Source organism: Cryptomeria japonica, chromosome 1 (genome assembly GCF_030272615.1).
Source record: "Cryptomeria japonica chromosome 1, Sugi_1.0, whole genome shotgun sequence".
NCBI classification, from domain to species: Eukaryota; Viridiplantae; Streptophyta; class Pinopsida; order Cupressales; family Cupressaceae; genus Cryptomeria; species Cryptomeria japonica.
In genome coordinates, this window is record NC_081405.1 from 274,649,723 (window position 1) to 274,665,253 (window position 15,531).

Sequence of the window (15,531 nt, forward strand, 5' to 3'; positions counted from 1 at the left end):
TCATAGTTGGTATTGTTTTTATTGAGATTATAAATTCAATTAATTAAAAAAAGTTATTAAATTAAGTTGCAAGCTGCATGATATTAGAAATATATTTTATTTAAAATTCTAGGAAACAATAAATGAAATCCTAGAATTTTAAGTAAATAAAAGAATAAAAGAATAAATAAATGAATAAATGAATAAAAGAATAAATTAGAATGAAAGTATTGTTTTAATTCTTTTTTTAGGAAATTAATTAATTTGTATGAGAAAAGAAAAGAAAGAAATGATTTTTGCTTATTGCATGTTAATTTATTTCTTTGTTAGGAATTAGAAAAGAAAAATAAAATTGCTTTTAATTATTAAAATTAAATATTAGGGTTTTTGGAAAAATATAGGCAACCTAGAATTTTAGTTTAAAAGGGGAGTATATCTTTTTATTTTGAAAAAAAGTCACGGTAAAGAGGCAGAGATTTTGGTGAAGAAAAATTATTGGAAGCTTGTTGAAAAATTGAATCTCTCCTACAAAGTTCTTCCAGGAAAGCTATACCAGGTTGGGTGGCTTCTTCTGGTTGTTTTTTAAAGAAAATATTTCTATTTCTTCCCTCTTTTTGAATGTTGTGTTAAAATATTTGTCAAATCCAAAATCTTTTCTGGTTATTTCTTGTTCTTGGCTAAAGTCTATTTCTGAAATTAGTTTCTAGTTTATGGAAAGAAGATATTTCCTGGGTGTTTGTAGATTAAAATTTTGAGAAAATTGGGAAAAGTTAATATGACAAATTTTGCCAAGATTTTTATTCTGCATGAAAATTGCAAGATTTTGGAGAAATGAGATTTACCAGAGAAAATATTCCCTCTTGTTTGATTTTGTTTCGATATTTGGCTATGGCAGTCCCTTTTAATATTTGTGTATCTCTGTGTAATTATTTAGTTACTATGTTAATAAATTTAATTTCAATTAAATTTATTGGGTTATTAAAGTTATGGGGAAATTGTTTTATTTAATTATTATGGGGAAAATTGTATTAAATAAATTTGTGAGAAATAGATTTTATCGGAAAATGAAATTTATTACATTCTTATGCTATTGTAAATTTTAAATTTAAAAAAAAATTAGAAAATTTTTTTTTATAAAAAAATATATATTAAAAAAAAAAACTTTGGTTTGGGGGGTCGATAGCAACTACCAATGGTAGTACAGCTACCGAACGATAGCAGTACTACCGACGGTAGCAGTGACTATCGTAAGGTAGCAGAGCTACCTACGGTAGTACCTGCTACTATGCGGTAGCAGTGCTACCCGTGGTAGCACCTGCTACTGTAAGGTAGCATGTACTACCTACGGTAGTACTTGCTATCGTGCGGTAGCAAGGGGGTTATAATGAATTCACTTTTCCCTGTGTTAAATTTTGTGCAGAGTTTGGTACATTCAGGTTTCGTGCTAATGTTATATAATTCAGTTTTATCTAATTTTTAATATGTTAAAAAATATATATAATAATATTATTTATATATATATATATATAGTATTTTCTGTAGTTTTAATTATGTTATTGGAAATGAAAGATATTTCAAAATTATATCTTCTTTTTATTATATATTTTAATGTGATATAATTATATAATATTATATTCGAAGAATATATATATTTATGTAATTATGTTATATTATTATATATAATTTTTAAATTGGAATTTAATTTAGATTATTGATATAATCGAATCGGGTTTATTTGTAAATTAATAATGAACATATAATTAGGGGGTTATTTTTTATGTGATTTTATTTAACCTTATTGGACAAATGACAACATTGATTTCCTTGTATTAATATAGTTGTATTTTCTTATTTTATGGAAAATCTTTAATTGCAAGTATATTATGCTTTTAGCTGTTTAAAGAAAAGATTGTCTGTATTAGGATCTTGTATAAATGATGTTTGCAGTCAAGCTTAATTTCATTATAATTCTGGTTGAGTTGTCATTATATCATATGTTGTTATACCCCCTTGGTCAGGTGATGTTGTATAACCCCATTGATGTGAGCCATTGTGTGTTTTGTTCCAAATGGTCAATCCTGGGTTAGTGATTGTGTATCCTTCACCCGTGGTTTGTCAGGATTAGATATGGCTGTCAGTTTCGCCATAGAGTTCTCGTAGAGAGACCTTTCCTATTAGTGTCCTATGAGAGAGAGTGGTTTTCGAGCGGGGGCTGCGCCCAAAGTGGATAGCAAGATAACCCCTCAAAAGTCAATTAAGAAGTGATAACCTAATAATTGATTAGGGGGTGGGTAGATTAAATATTAATTAAGATAATGTGCCTCGCACATGGTTGAGTGCTTGTATAGGCTCAGGATGTGGTGAGAAGGCCTGGAATGACACACTTACCACCTTGTCTTCATGAAAGGATTGGTAGGGTCCGCATGAGGCTTAGATGGAGCCAGAGGTTCGGGAGAGGTTACCAGGATAACCTAGGATGGGAGTCGGGACCTATGGAGGCCTACCAAGGTAACCACCTTAAGCCATGTGATGACACTCTGTCCTTAGAGTCACTAGTGTTTGTGAGTTGAGTCCCATGGATGTTTGCAGAGTCATGTAGTTCTATCATACTTGTCTTATTTTGCTTGCTTGAGGGTCTTCTACTATCTCCTAGCATGGTGGGGTGGTTCCATTTCAGGATCACATGGTCGGGTGGTAGTGCCACTTCCCATCGGATGTTCTGGATTGTATCTTCAGGCGAGGAAAGGCTTCGCTGGTGTTTCTTGGTTCGTGGTTCATGTACCAGCTCATGTTCGTGATCTTTGTTCAGTTGAGACCTTGTGGTCATTGTATCAAACTTTTATGTAACCTTTATTGTAACCTTTAGATTCCATGGTATTTTTGGAAGCCATGTATTTATGGATATTGTAATATTATATCAGTGGAATGTATGTTAATTCAGTTGTTTTGATCTTATGTATAAATGAAATATGGATAAATAAATGCATTTTAATACTTTAATTCTTTCATTATGGAATTTAGATGTATGTGTAGGTTTATTCTCAAGTATTTAATTTACCTAATTAAAATGGACAATTAGATTGACCACGGTGTTAATATAATTTGCGAATTAGTCTTCGTTGGTAACCCTTAGGAAATCATGTGTTAGACTTCCGTTGTGTTATTAAACATGCTATTATTATAATTAATGTACTTAATCTTAAAAAAAATAAAAATTTACCCTTTAGTTGCCTAGTTGTGTTGTTTTCCTTTAGGGTTCCTGGTGGGGCATTACACAAAGCATCCAAGTCTCATGATGTGTGGGACAAAAATTAAAAAAAGGAAACATAAATATAAACAATCTATAAACAAGGACCAAAAAATAAGTCAAGGAATCATAGGAATAGTAGGGAACTTGCTTAGAAACACCAGTTGAAAAAACAACAAAATCAAAGAGAACAAGCTAGTGGTGAACAAACATTTGCAAATAACTAGCCACAAGCCATTCAGTGCTAAGGAAATCTAGTTTTTCTGTGAAGGAGACCTCCTTAGGAGCCTTGCCTCTATCATTATCCTAGTCTTGGTTATTTTAGTTAAACCTTCTTAGACATCTCCTTTCCTTTTGGGGGGTTTAAATTGACCAACATAAATGATAGAGGTTGGCTTTTTAATAACTGAGGACAATTTCCTTTATCTTTTACTCTTCAACTTGGTCCAATCATTTGTTGATTATGGAAGGTTTCTTTACGTCATACTAAAAGTATCAAGGACAAGTTCTTGGTGGTGTATGTTAGTATGAAAAGAGGTTTTACCCATCTAGTTTATTTTTGCTATAGACCTATTTACATTACTCTCATGCTCACTTAAAGGCTTTATAGATTTTTGTCTCACCTCATGATTGCACTACACGTGTCCTCCCATTTTCTCAATGCACGTCCACAGTTAAACCTTCTCAGTGCACAAAGATGGTGGTCAGAAAAGTCGACACACCAAAAAAAACATAAAAAACACCAAAACGCGCACGAGGTATTTCAAATTTAAAGAACCCCGTACACGTTTAGGCTCGTTTTGCCAAGCCTAACCAAAGCTAAACCGCGTGCACAGTTTAAAACATACTAACCTCGTACATGGTTTAAAGAATACTAACCACATACGCGGTTTAAAAACTAAAACCGCGTACGCGGTTCTGTCTGTCAATAAAATGCAATTCACTTAGCATTCCATTAGGTTTTTCTGTAGGATATATACATAAAATATAGCATTTCTCTTTGTCTTTTATCTTTCTTCTTTAAGTTATATTTTATGTATATATTGTCAAGATGTTTGAGAGTGGTTCTAGATCTCTAAGAGTTATAATGCAGATTCTAGTTTTTTGAGTATTCTTATAAATTTCAGACAGTCAAATTTCAGTAATTAGCATGCTCATATTAGCATTATGTCTCTCATCTCTTCCCTGCATTCCCCTCTCTCTTCCTTAACCCCTACCTTTTTGTCTCTTCGGCATCTTCCTCTCTACTTTCTTCCCTCTCTTGGGTATCTCTCCTTCTCTTTCTCATCTCCCTCACCCTCTTTCTCTCTTTCATATATCCCTCTCTTTCTCTCCCTCTCTCAAATATCTCTATCTCTCACTCTCCCCCCTCTCTTAAGTGTCTCTCTCTCATTCTCTCCCTCTCCCCCCTCCCTTTCTCTTCCTTTGTCAAGTATTTATTTCCCTCTAACTCTCTTTCTCTCTCCCCCTCTCGCTCCATTTCTCTTTCTCTCAAGTCTCTCTCCTTCTTTCTCTCACATCTCTCTCTCTCTCTCTCTCTCTCTCTCTCTCTCTCTCTCTCTCTCTCTCAAGTCTCTCTCAAGTCTCTCCCTATCTGCCTCTATCTCTCTATCTCACTCTCCTCCTTTATCAAGTGTATCTCTTTCCCACTCTCTCCCTACCTCCCCACCTCCCTTTCTATTTTTCACTTAACTCTCTCTCTCTCTCTCTCTCTCTCTCTCTCTCTCTCTCCCATTCTTTATCTTTGAAGTCTCTCCCTCTCATCCTGGTTCTCTCTATCTCACTCTCTCCTTCTCTTAGATGTCTCTCTCTCCCCTCTCCCTCTCCCCTCTCCCTCCCTCTCTCCCTTTCTCATTACCTCTCTTTCTCACTCTCTCCCTCTCTTCGCACCTCTCTCTCTCTCTAGTCTCTTGTAATATCCTTCCACCCCCTCCTCCCTCTCACTTAGACTCTCTCTATCTCTCACCCTCTCTTTCTATCTCTCTCACCTTCCCTCCCTTCACCTCTTAGGTATCTCTTTCTCTCCCAATCCCTCTATCCACCTCTTAGATCTCTCTTTCTCTCTCTCATTTATCTCTTGTCTCTCCCTCTCAGTATCTATATCTCTCTCACTCTCCTCCTCTCTTAGGTGTATCTCTCTCCCATTGCCTCCCTCTCCTCCCCCTCTCTCCCTCTCTAGGGTCAAAAGGTATTCTTAGGGGTCATATGGTATCCTAGGGATCCATGCATGTGTCCTAAGGGGTCATAGGTCACCATATGACTCCTTAGGACACCATAACGACACATAAGAGGTCATATGGAGTCCTAAGGGGTCATAAGACACCATATGACCCCTTAGTACACCATACAACCCATAATGATACCAAATGGTATCCTAAGGGGTCATAAAACACTATATGACCTCTTAGGACACCATACGACCGATGATGACACCATATGGAGTCCTAAGGGGTCAAATAGTGTCCTAAGGGGTTGTAGGACACCATATGACCCCTTAGGACACCATATGACCCCTAATGACACCATATGGTGTCCTAAGTGGTCATAAGGTGTCCTAGGGGTCATATGGTGTCCTAAGGGGTTGTAGGAGACCATATGACCCCTTAGGACACCATATGACCCCTAATGACACCATATGGTGTCCTAAGTGGTCATAAGGTGTCCTAGGGGTCATACGACACCATAAGACACATAATAATACCATATGGTGTCTAATGGGTCATTGGATACCACATGACCCTTAGAACAGAATACGACCCCTAACAACATCTAAGGGGTCACATGACAATATATAATCCCTTAGAATACCATAGGACCTATAATGATGCCAAATAGTGTCCTAAGGGGTCATAGAACACCATATGACCCTTTTGGGCACCATATGGTGCTGTTATGGGTCGTATGGTATCCTGAGGGGTCATATGGCATCTTATGACCCCTTAGGACACCATATGATGTCGTTATGGGTCGTATGGTGTCTTAAGGGGTCATATGGTGTCCTAAGGGGTCATAGGACACCATATGACCTCTTAGGAAACATTATGACCTCTAATGACACCTAAGGGATCATATGGTGTCCTAGGAGGTCATAGAATACCATATGACCCTTTAGGACACCATTCGACTCATAATGACACCATATGGAGTCCTAAGGGGTCGTAGGAGACCATATGACCCCTTAGGACACCATATGGTGTCCTAAGTAGTCATAAGGTGTCCTAGGGGTCATACGACAACATAAGACACATAACGATACCATATGGTGTCCTAATGGGTCATAGGATACCATATGACCCTTAGAACACAATATGACCCCTAACAACATCTAAGGGGTCATATGGTATCCTAAGGGGTCATGGGACACTATATGATCCTTGAGCACATCATAGGACCTATAATAATGCCAAATAGTTTCCCAAGGGGTCATAAAACACGAAATGACTCTTTAGGACACCATATGGTGTTTTTATGGGTTGTATGGTGTCCTGGGGGGTCATATGGCATCCTATGACCCCTTAGGAAACCATATGGTATCGTTATGGGTCGTATGGTGTGTTAAGGGGTCATATGGTGTCCTAAGGGGTCATAGGACACCATATGACGTCTTAGGAAATAATATGACCTCTAATGACATGTAAGGGATCATATAGTATCCTAAGGGGTCATAGAATAGTATATGACAATTTAGGACACCATATGACCCATAACAACACCATATGGAGTCCTAAGGGGTCATATGGTGTCCTAAGGGATCATAGAACACCATATGACCCATAACGACACCTAAGGGGTCATAATACACCATATGACCCCTTAGTATACAATACGACCCATAAATATTATCCAGCCAATACATCCATATGATCCAAAGAAACCAATACATTCATTTTCTTCAAATGTTCTACTTTATATCCTATCTTCTTTAAAAAATAAAGAAAAATGACTACCTTGTCAATATTCTTATCACCTTATATATATATGCAAACAAAAAGAAGATATATTGGAGGGAGAGGAAGAGAGATGGGATGGAGGGAGAGAGAGGGAGAGGAAGAGAGAGAGAGAGAGAGAGAGAGGGAGAGAGAGAGAGGGAGAGGAAGAGAGAGTGGGGGGGGAGAGAGAGAGAGAGAGAGAGAGAGAGAGAGAGAGAGAGAGAGAGACCTTGTACGCGCTTGAGAGGGGGAGAAAGGGAGATAATACACATACATACACACATATGTGTGTATATATATTTAATATATTATATATCATTATATATATATATATATATATAAATATTATATATTTTTTATCTTTTATATTATATATAAATTATATATTATATGTATATACACATATTATATATACAATAGCATATTATACACACCCAAAATTTAAACAAACTTAGCCCGTATGCACTATTTATAGTAAAAATAGCACGTACGCGCTTTTTATAGTAAAAATAGTGTGTACACGCTTTTTATAGTAGAAATAGCGTGTATGCGCTTTTTATAGTACAAATAGAGTGTATGCACTTTATATAGTAAAAATAGCACATACGCGCTTTTTTTAGTAAAAATAACATGCATGTGCTTTTTATAGTTAAGATAGAACGTATGCGCTTCTTACACCATAAGTACCTTGTACGCGCTTTTTATATCATAGGTACCCTGTACACACTTTTGTCTGTTTAGGCTTGGAAATAGGCCTAGATGACAAAGCTGCGGTTTGGAAGTTTGATTTCCCTCCATTTCCCTCTTTTTTGGCGTGCTTTATTTTATCAACTTGGTTTTTCGACTTTGTCATCATCAGGTTTACACATCATCAAGTGGGTATTTCTAAAATTTCCACCATATTTTCACCCATCTTCTGATCTTTCTAACCATATAATTTTTTTTAAATTTGAACAACAATAACATATTACTATTGAATTTCTTTTACCAGTGTCTCCATAGTTCTCACAGACATACGTGCACCATTTTTTTTAATAACTTTTGATATAATTATCCAAATTTTAAAAAAATTATATATTATTGTAGTGAACTTGATTCTTTACAATTTAAAAAAAAAAATTGCATTTTTGATTTTTTAGTGCAACTTATGCTTCGCGCACGAACATGTACCTAATTTTCAAGATGTGCTCGATCAAAAAAATCATAAAAAAAAAATACTCAACAAAAAATTACAAAAAAATACACATCTTCTATTGCTCACTCTTAACTATCTTTTTGCCAAAGGATTTGTCAAAATACTAAATCTAAATATGACTTTTTTGATGCGCACGTCAGACACTATGTTATGTTTTTTCTGCAAAAATCAGGGTCTGTTTTTCGTGCGCGAAGGATTTGACCCCCTTAATCTTATCCAATTTTGAAAATTTTTAGTAGTTTGGAAACTAAATTCAGAGTACTACAATATTTTTTCTTTGATTATTTTCATATCTTGAGTGGACGACTTTCAACTTTTGCCTCCAAGTTCAGGTTGACCTGATTTCAGAAAAAAAGTGTCCACTTATACCCCCCTTTTTGACCACCATCTTTGTGCACTTACCCATAAATGATAGAGGTTGACTTTTTAACAACTGAGGACAATTTCCTTTATCTTTTACTCTTCAACTTGGTCCAATCATTTGTTGATTATGGAGGGTTTCTTTACGTCATACTACAAGTATCAAGGACAAGATCTTGGTGGTGTATGTTAGTATGAAAAGAGGTTTTACCCACCTAGTTTACTTTTACTATAGACCTATTTACAATACTCTCATGCTCACTTAAAGGCTTTATAGATTTTTGTCTCACCTCATGATTGTACTACATGTGTCTTCACATTTTCTCAATGCATGTCCACACATGTCAGATCATTGGTGTGGTACTTGTGTCAAACTTTCTGTCCTACTTTCTCACCTCCTTAAACCTTACTTTTATATACAAGGTTTTCTTTCTAATAATTAAGGACATTTTTAACATGAATTTTTATATATGCTCAATTTGTTTTGATAGCTACTCATGTTTACTATTCCTCATTTTGAGTTCCTTCTAAATATTCCTATCAAAATATAGAAAATATTTTAAGAGTCTTTCTTTTCTATTCCTCTTAGAATTATAGAAACTTCCATTATATGGCTTGGGGTTTTTTTCTTTCCTTGCGACTCTAGAGGGTTTGGTTTGATGTTCATTCATTGACAAGGTTTATCCTTATGTGTCAAATGCATTATTTGAAATCTTAAAGGAAATAGGGCCTAAAAAGTCTTGATGTGTCATTGAATCTCTTTAGGAATTCCCTATGGGAGAAAATATTGGAGGGGGATTAGAATTCACATTTTAATTATTGTGAAGAAGCACATCTTGATTCATGGTACTTTTGTGATAAAAACTATTTGGCGAGCCTAGGAAGTTGCCAAGCCCTTTGCTAGTTTAGAATGGCAATGGATTTTGCATTGGGATTTCAATTATTAACACCTTTTTATGGTGATCTCTTGTTATCTATTTTTAGGGTCAACCTTTAGTTAGGACTTCATAAGTTTTTTCTTTGAGGATTTTTAAGAAGAGATTAATGATTCTTCATCTTCTTTTTTCTTTAAAGGACTAACAGTTTTTTCACTTGTCTTGAAGCCAATGATAAGTTTCTTTATCCAATCACGACCTCAAAACCTTCAAGGGTTTTATAAGCTTTGTTCCTCTAGATATTATTGATAAGATTAGGCTTCAATATTTAAAGTCATTAGTGAAAAGATTGGAAATGGTATCCTAAAAATGTTATTTCATGACTACAAGCCTCACAAGGCTATTGTTAGCTTCCCCCCATATTTTTTTATGGTGACTATTTAAAAATAGAGACAAATTTTGTAATCCTCTTGGAGTCCTTAGCATCATGAGTTTCAAATGGTTTGGTCAACTATTTTATTTCCAAAGCTTTCTCATTTTCCTAGTCTATTCTATTCTAAAGCCTTCCAATTGTTTCTATTTATTAAATTGTATTGGGATCAAGAATCGTCAATGCCCATATTCTAGTCATTAGGAAACTCTCAAGAACCATTTTCGATCTTATCTAAGAGCTCAAGTTATGTAGGCTTGGATGCATTATTTGTCCATACTCTTTTAGCTTGAAGCATTCTCACGACAAATGATTTACTTAAGGATTGACCTAAAAGCCCTTCAAAATATGCCTATATTTAGTATGCTTATAGGTTGAAAGCTGATTTCAACATATAGAATGACAAGAAAAAAAAATCTTTATAGAAATTTAGTTCATTCTAATTTCTTATTTTACATTATGGAAATAATTTCTTCTAATGCCCTTATGCATAACTAGGTGTAATGAAAAAAGTTTCCATTGGAAGTGAAATATCTTCAAGTGCTTTTGGATCATTGGGGATGTTTTTCTCATTGTTGTCATATTCCCTCAAACTTCTATATTTAAGGCCATTCTTTCGCTTAGGAACATTGTCATTCATGTAGTCAGTCTACTCATGGAGAATCGGAAGCCCATTACCATGCTTCAAAGCTAAATAGGAGAAGATCTAGGGAGTCCTCTTAGAAAGGGTGGTCTTAGCCTCCCACCATCACTATTCTTCACAACAATTATAGCCATGGGTTCTTACCAATTGCCATAACATTGAAAAACTCCCACCTTGCTTTTTTTTATATTTCTTCTTCATGAAACTAAGTTTCCTAATGAAGAAAAAAGTGGATATGGTATTGATGATTGGGATCTCCTTGATGAGACTTTGGATCCTATTGATGTATGTGGCAAATTGAATTATTGGGATCCTCTCCTCCTTTAACTATTTCTTTATCTCTTTCTGCATAACAACCTATTTATTTATTTTGTTCCAAGTTTGTTTCCATTTGAACTTTTATAGGTGTGATATTTATCCACCCGCATTTTTTGTGAATATGTGTAATATTATCTTATGATTAGTAATAAAGACACTTATTTAACAAAATAAATTATCAATATGTGGTGTATAATCCTAGAGATTTTTTTAATCATAATGCGTAACATGAATAGTGGCCATGCTTTTGTGGTTACTCAAAAAATATAGGTTGGTGAGTTCACTATTATGAGCTTTTCTAGGAAAATACTCATTGTTGTTTACATTATCAATCTTGGTATTAGGAAGGATGTTTTCACACTGGCTATTTTTGAAAATTTCTTAGGATTTATAAATGGGCATTTTTTTACTAATTACCATGTATTTAGAGTTAGCTTTGGTCATAGAGTAACCATTGATGATTAGCCAACATATGAAGAAAAGGTAGTTGGATACAATCAAGACAAAGATGTTGTAGTTCTAATAAGGGATTCCCTAAAAGATAAATTAGGACCCCATAATGGCTGGAATCTCTTTAGATATTTTAGTAAGGCAATTTATTTTTGACAACTATAAAACCATTTGGTTTAGATCACACCTAGTTCCACTAATGGACTTTGAAGGGAGATAAGTTTAGTTGCAATTGGCCACTTGATACAATATGTAATCCAAAAAAATGCTACTATAAGCCTTAGGAATAATGAAGGTCCATCACATGATAGATTTGGAAGATTAATTATTATAAATATTATTATATACTCCCCACTAGAAGTATCATCTAGTGTGGTCTCTCCAACATATCAACACACAAAACTTGGCAATTGGTCTTCCTCAAATCTCTTTTTTAGAGGGAGGTTTTCAAGGTTGTGTACTTGGAATATATTATAAGGATACCTTTCCTAAGGGTATGGTTGCACATGCTTTGACCCCCTTGAGTTAGTACATAGTGACCTCATGTCATTTTTTACTCTATTTTTAGGGGCCGAGTATATGCTCACTTTTATTGATAAATTATCCTAGCACACATGGGTGTACTTTTTGAATTACAAGGATGAGGTTCTTCAATTTTTCATGACCTTCCTAACATTTGTAGAAAAGTAGTCATGTCTTTCTCTTCGAAAAATCTACACAGATAATGAGGGGAATATACTATTCATGTAGTTTAGGACTTTTGTAGTGATTGAGGTATTATTCATCAACACACAACCCCATACACTCCTCAGTGGAATGGTGTGGCCAAGAAAAATAATATGACTTTGCAAGAGATGGCCAATTGTATGCTTTAGTCTAGGTCCATGGCTCTAGAATTTTGGGTAGAGCCTACCAATTGTGCCAATTACATTTAGAACCATATGCCTCACAAGGCAATGTGGAATATGACTCCCAAGGAGGTTTGGTCTCATGTCAAGCCTAAGATATCCTTCATCAAAGTATTTGATAGTGATGCATGGACATTTATTCCACATGGTAGGTGCAAAGCAATGGAGAAGAAGAGTTAGTGGTTGATTATTGTTGGCTATTATGAGGATGTGAAGGGTTATTATTTGTTTTAACCTATCACCCATGAGGTTCATTTTTATCATGATGTTCATTTTCATAAGTCCTTCATTCTGATGGATTCTCTATCACAAGCCTCTGCCTCCCTTTCTTCTCAGTTCTTCTTTGGGGGATGTTTTTCTTCCTGCGGATGATGATGATGATGATGCTTATGTTGATGGTCCTAATCTTGATGATGAAGTTTCTCCACCTCCTCCTCCAACACCCACTCAACCTATTTGGGATCATACACTTCTTGAGGAGGCGGGTTCTCTTGTAGCCTGTGATCTGACAGTTACTCACCACACTCATTCCCAGACTTCATGCATCAATCTTTTGAGTCATGTAATTTTTACTAATCTTTAGAAGTTTTAGATGCTTTAGGTGTTCTAGAGTGGGATAGTGTTATGGCTAAGGAGTATTCTTTTTCGATGAATAATCATACTTGGGATTGTAGGTGAGAAAAAATTGATTTAAAATCTTATGAGAGAAGATTCAGATAGATCAATCACCCAACAATGAAGTACCTACAAAACACACACATGCATGCTACAAAAATCTACTCCATTGCACTCCTTAAATCAAGGTCTTGTGGTTTTAAGATTTTTGCTCTTAGAGAACTATACACAAGAGGCTATGATTTATTGGATATTCCAGATGACGAATGCAAAGAAAGCTAAAGAAAGCAAAATGCAAGAGAAGAATGCAAAAAGAGGACTAATTGTTAAATTTCTAGATGGTCCCAAATGAAAGAGAGGTTGAGTTTTATAGATATCCTGAGGGTGGATCCAAGTTGTAGGGTGAATGTGGGATAAAATATTGATTTGGAGGTGTAAGTGTTTATCCCATATTCATTAGGTGAGTGAAATAGACAGGGGTGGGAGATGATAAATATAAGATGAAATAGATATGAAAGAAATTTAGGAAATGGATTTAATGGAGAATAATGTTATTAAATGGATTTATTTAATATATTATTTCATATAAATATCATATAATGGAGGAATAATGAAATAATAAAAAATGAATATCATAAGATAATGGAGAATAATGGAATAATGAGAAATGAATATTATTAATGGATCCACTTGATGATGTTGGAAAAATTTAGATTAATTAAGAGGACATTTTAATGGAAATTTTTTATGTGTCTACATGGATCTTTTTTCTCTTCCTAAGGGAAGAAAGTTGGTTTGGTGCAAGTGGGTGTACTGTACCAAGTTTGCAGTTGATGGTTCTATTGTAAGTACAAGGTGTGCCTTGTGGCTTAGGGGTTTTCTTAGGTTGAGGCTACTGACTATTCTAAGACCTTTTCTCCTATGGCTAGGATGGATTTCTTTCATCTTGTACTTTCTATTTGTGATGGCGTAATTTGGAGCCAGGCCGCACCAAGTAGTTTAAGACTGCCAATTAGCCAAATTAACCAAAACATTAAAAGGAGGATGAACCTTCAATGGATCCAACCTCAATTCTATTAAGAAGAGGTTTGAATGCTAATTGAGGTCCTATTTCCCCTTTTGTTTGAGTTGAAATTGTGTAACTTGAATTAGGTCTGGAAATTGCAAATAATAAATCTATTAGAATAAAATGATGAAAACACAGTGTTGCAAAAACCAAATAGAGCCACAAACAAAGATTTTGAGTAGTAAAAGAGGATCAGAGTCTGCACCTGAAAGTTTAGAAAATTGTCAGGACCAAGAGGCAGCACCATGGTCCTAGGACCAAGATGCAGCACCATGGTCCCTCTATAGCGCCATGGTCTTGAGGTATTTTCAGAATATTTGCAACAGGAAGTTCACTCGATCTTAGTCTCCTCTGTCCTTTCCCCTCTTGTATGACTTATGAATATGCAATTTACACACCAAAAGAAGGGAAATTGTGTTGTGGGTGGCTATATAGGGGTTTTCCATAGTCAAACTCCTTGCTTTGGTGATTTCCACCTCCACAAATAGCGGATAATGTATTGAAAATGTGTGTGCAGGAATCTTGTGTGTGTGCAAGATCCTAAATGAACAAGAAAGTAAATCTAGAGTTCTACCCTACGCTCTGGAGACTAAATCTTAAATGAGTGTAAATGTAAATATAGATGCTTCTAATCACAAATGCAATAATGGATATAAAGCATGGATCTAAATTTGAAAATGAATATTATGAAGCTCATACAAAGACACGAAAAATAACATGAAACAATACCAAACCCTAAGGGAGAGGTACAAGCCAATCAACAGTCGATGATTCCTATTATTCTTCAATGTCTTCAAAGCTCCTAATCGATGTTGAAGATTATTGATGAAGACTTGATAAATTCTTGATGAATGTGTGATTTGTTGATTGTAGACTCCACATAACCAACACTTTCACTTTATAAGAGGCTCCTTCAATTGTGTGTAGGTGGATCCTTTAAATGAGGAAATAAAAGGCTATATGTATGAAACCCTAACTTTGTTTTGATCATAGGACAACCTAGAAATGATATTTTTTCTCAATTTGTTGGATTCAAACATTAAAATACCACCAAAAAATGCTCCTGAAATTTGGAGAGAAAAAGCTGGGACCAAGAGGCCACCTCTTGGTCTGACCAACTTTTTTCCAAATTTTTGAGGAAGCAAGATGTTGTGATTCTAAAGTCAATTCTAGAAGGATGTGACGATTCAAGGTGTTTAGATATGCAAAATTGGGCCTTGAAGGTCAAAATAGGAGAAATTAGGGATTTTGATGAATTAATTAATTGGAAGATTAAAATAAAAAAGGGACACACTTAGGGATAAGGGCTCAATTTTATGATGTGTAGAGTGATGAAAGAAGACTTTAGATTTAATTAAACTAATTAATTAAATGATTAAATGGAATTTGAAATGCAAGATGCAAATACACTAAGGCGGGTGCTAACCTAAGCGTGAAATTGTACCACCCAATTAAGGGTGTACAATCTACAATGCTACAATATTGATGCATCTCAAGGTTGGTCATCATATCAAAT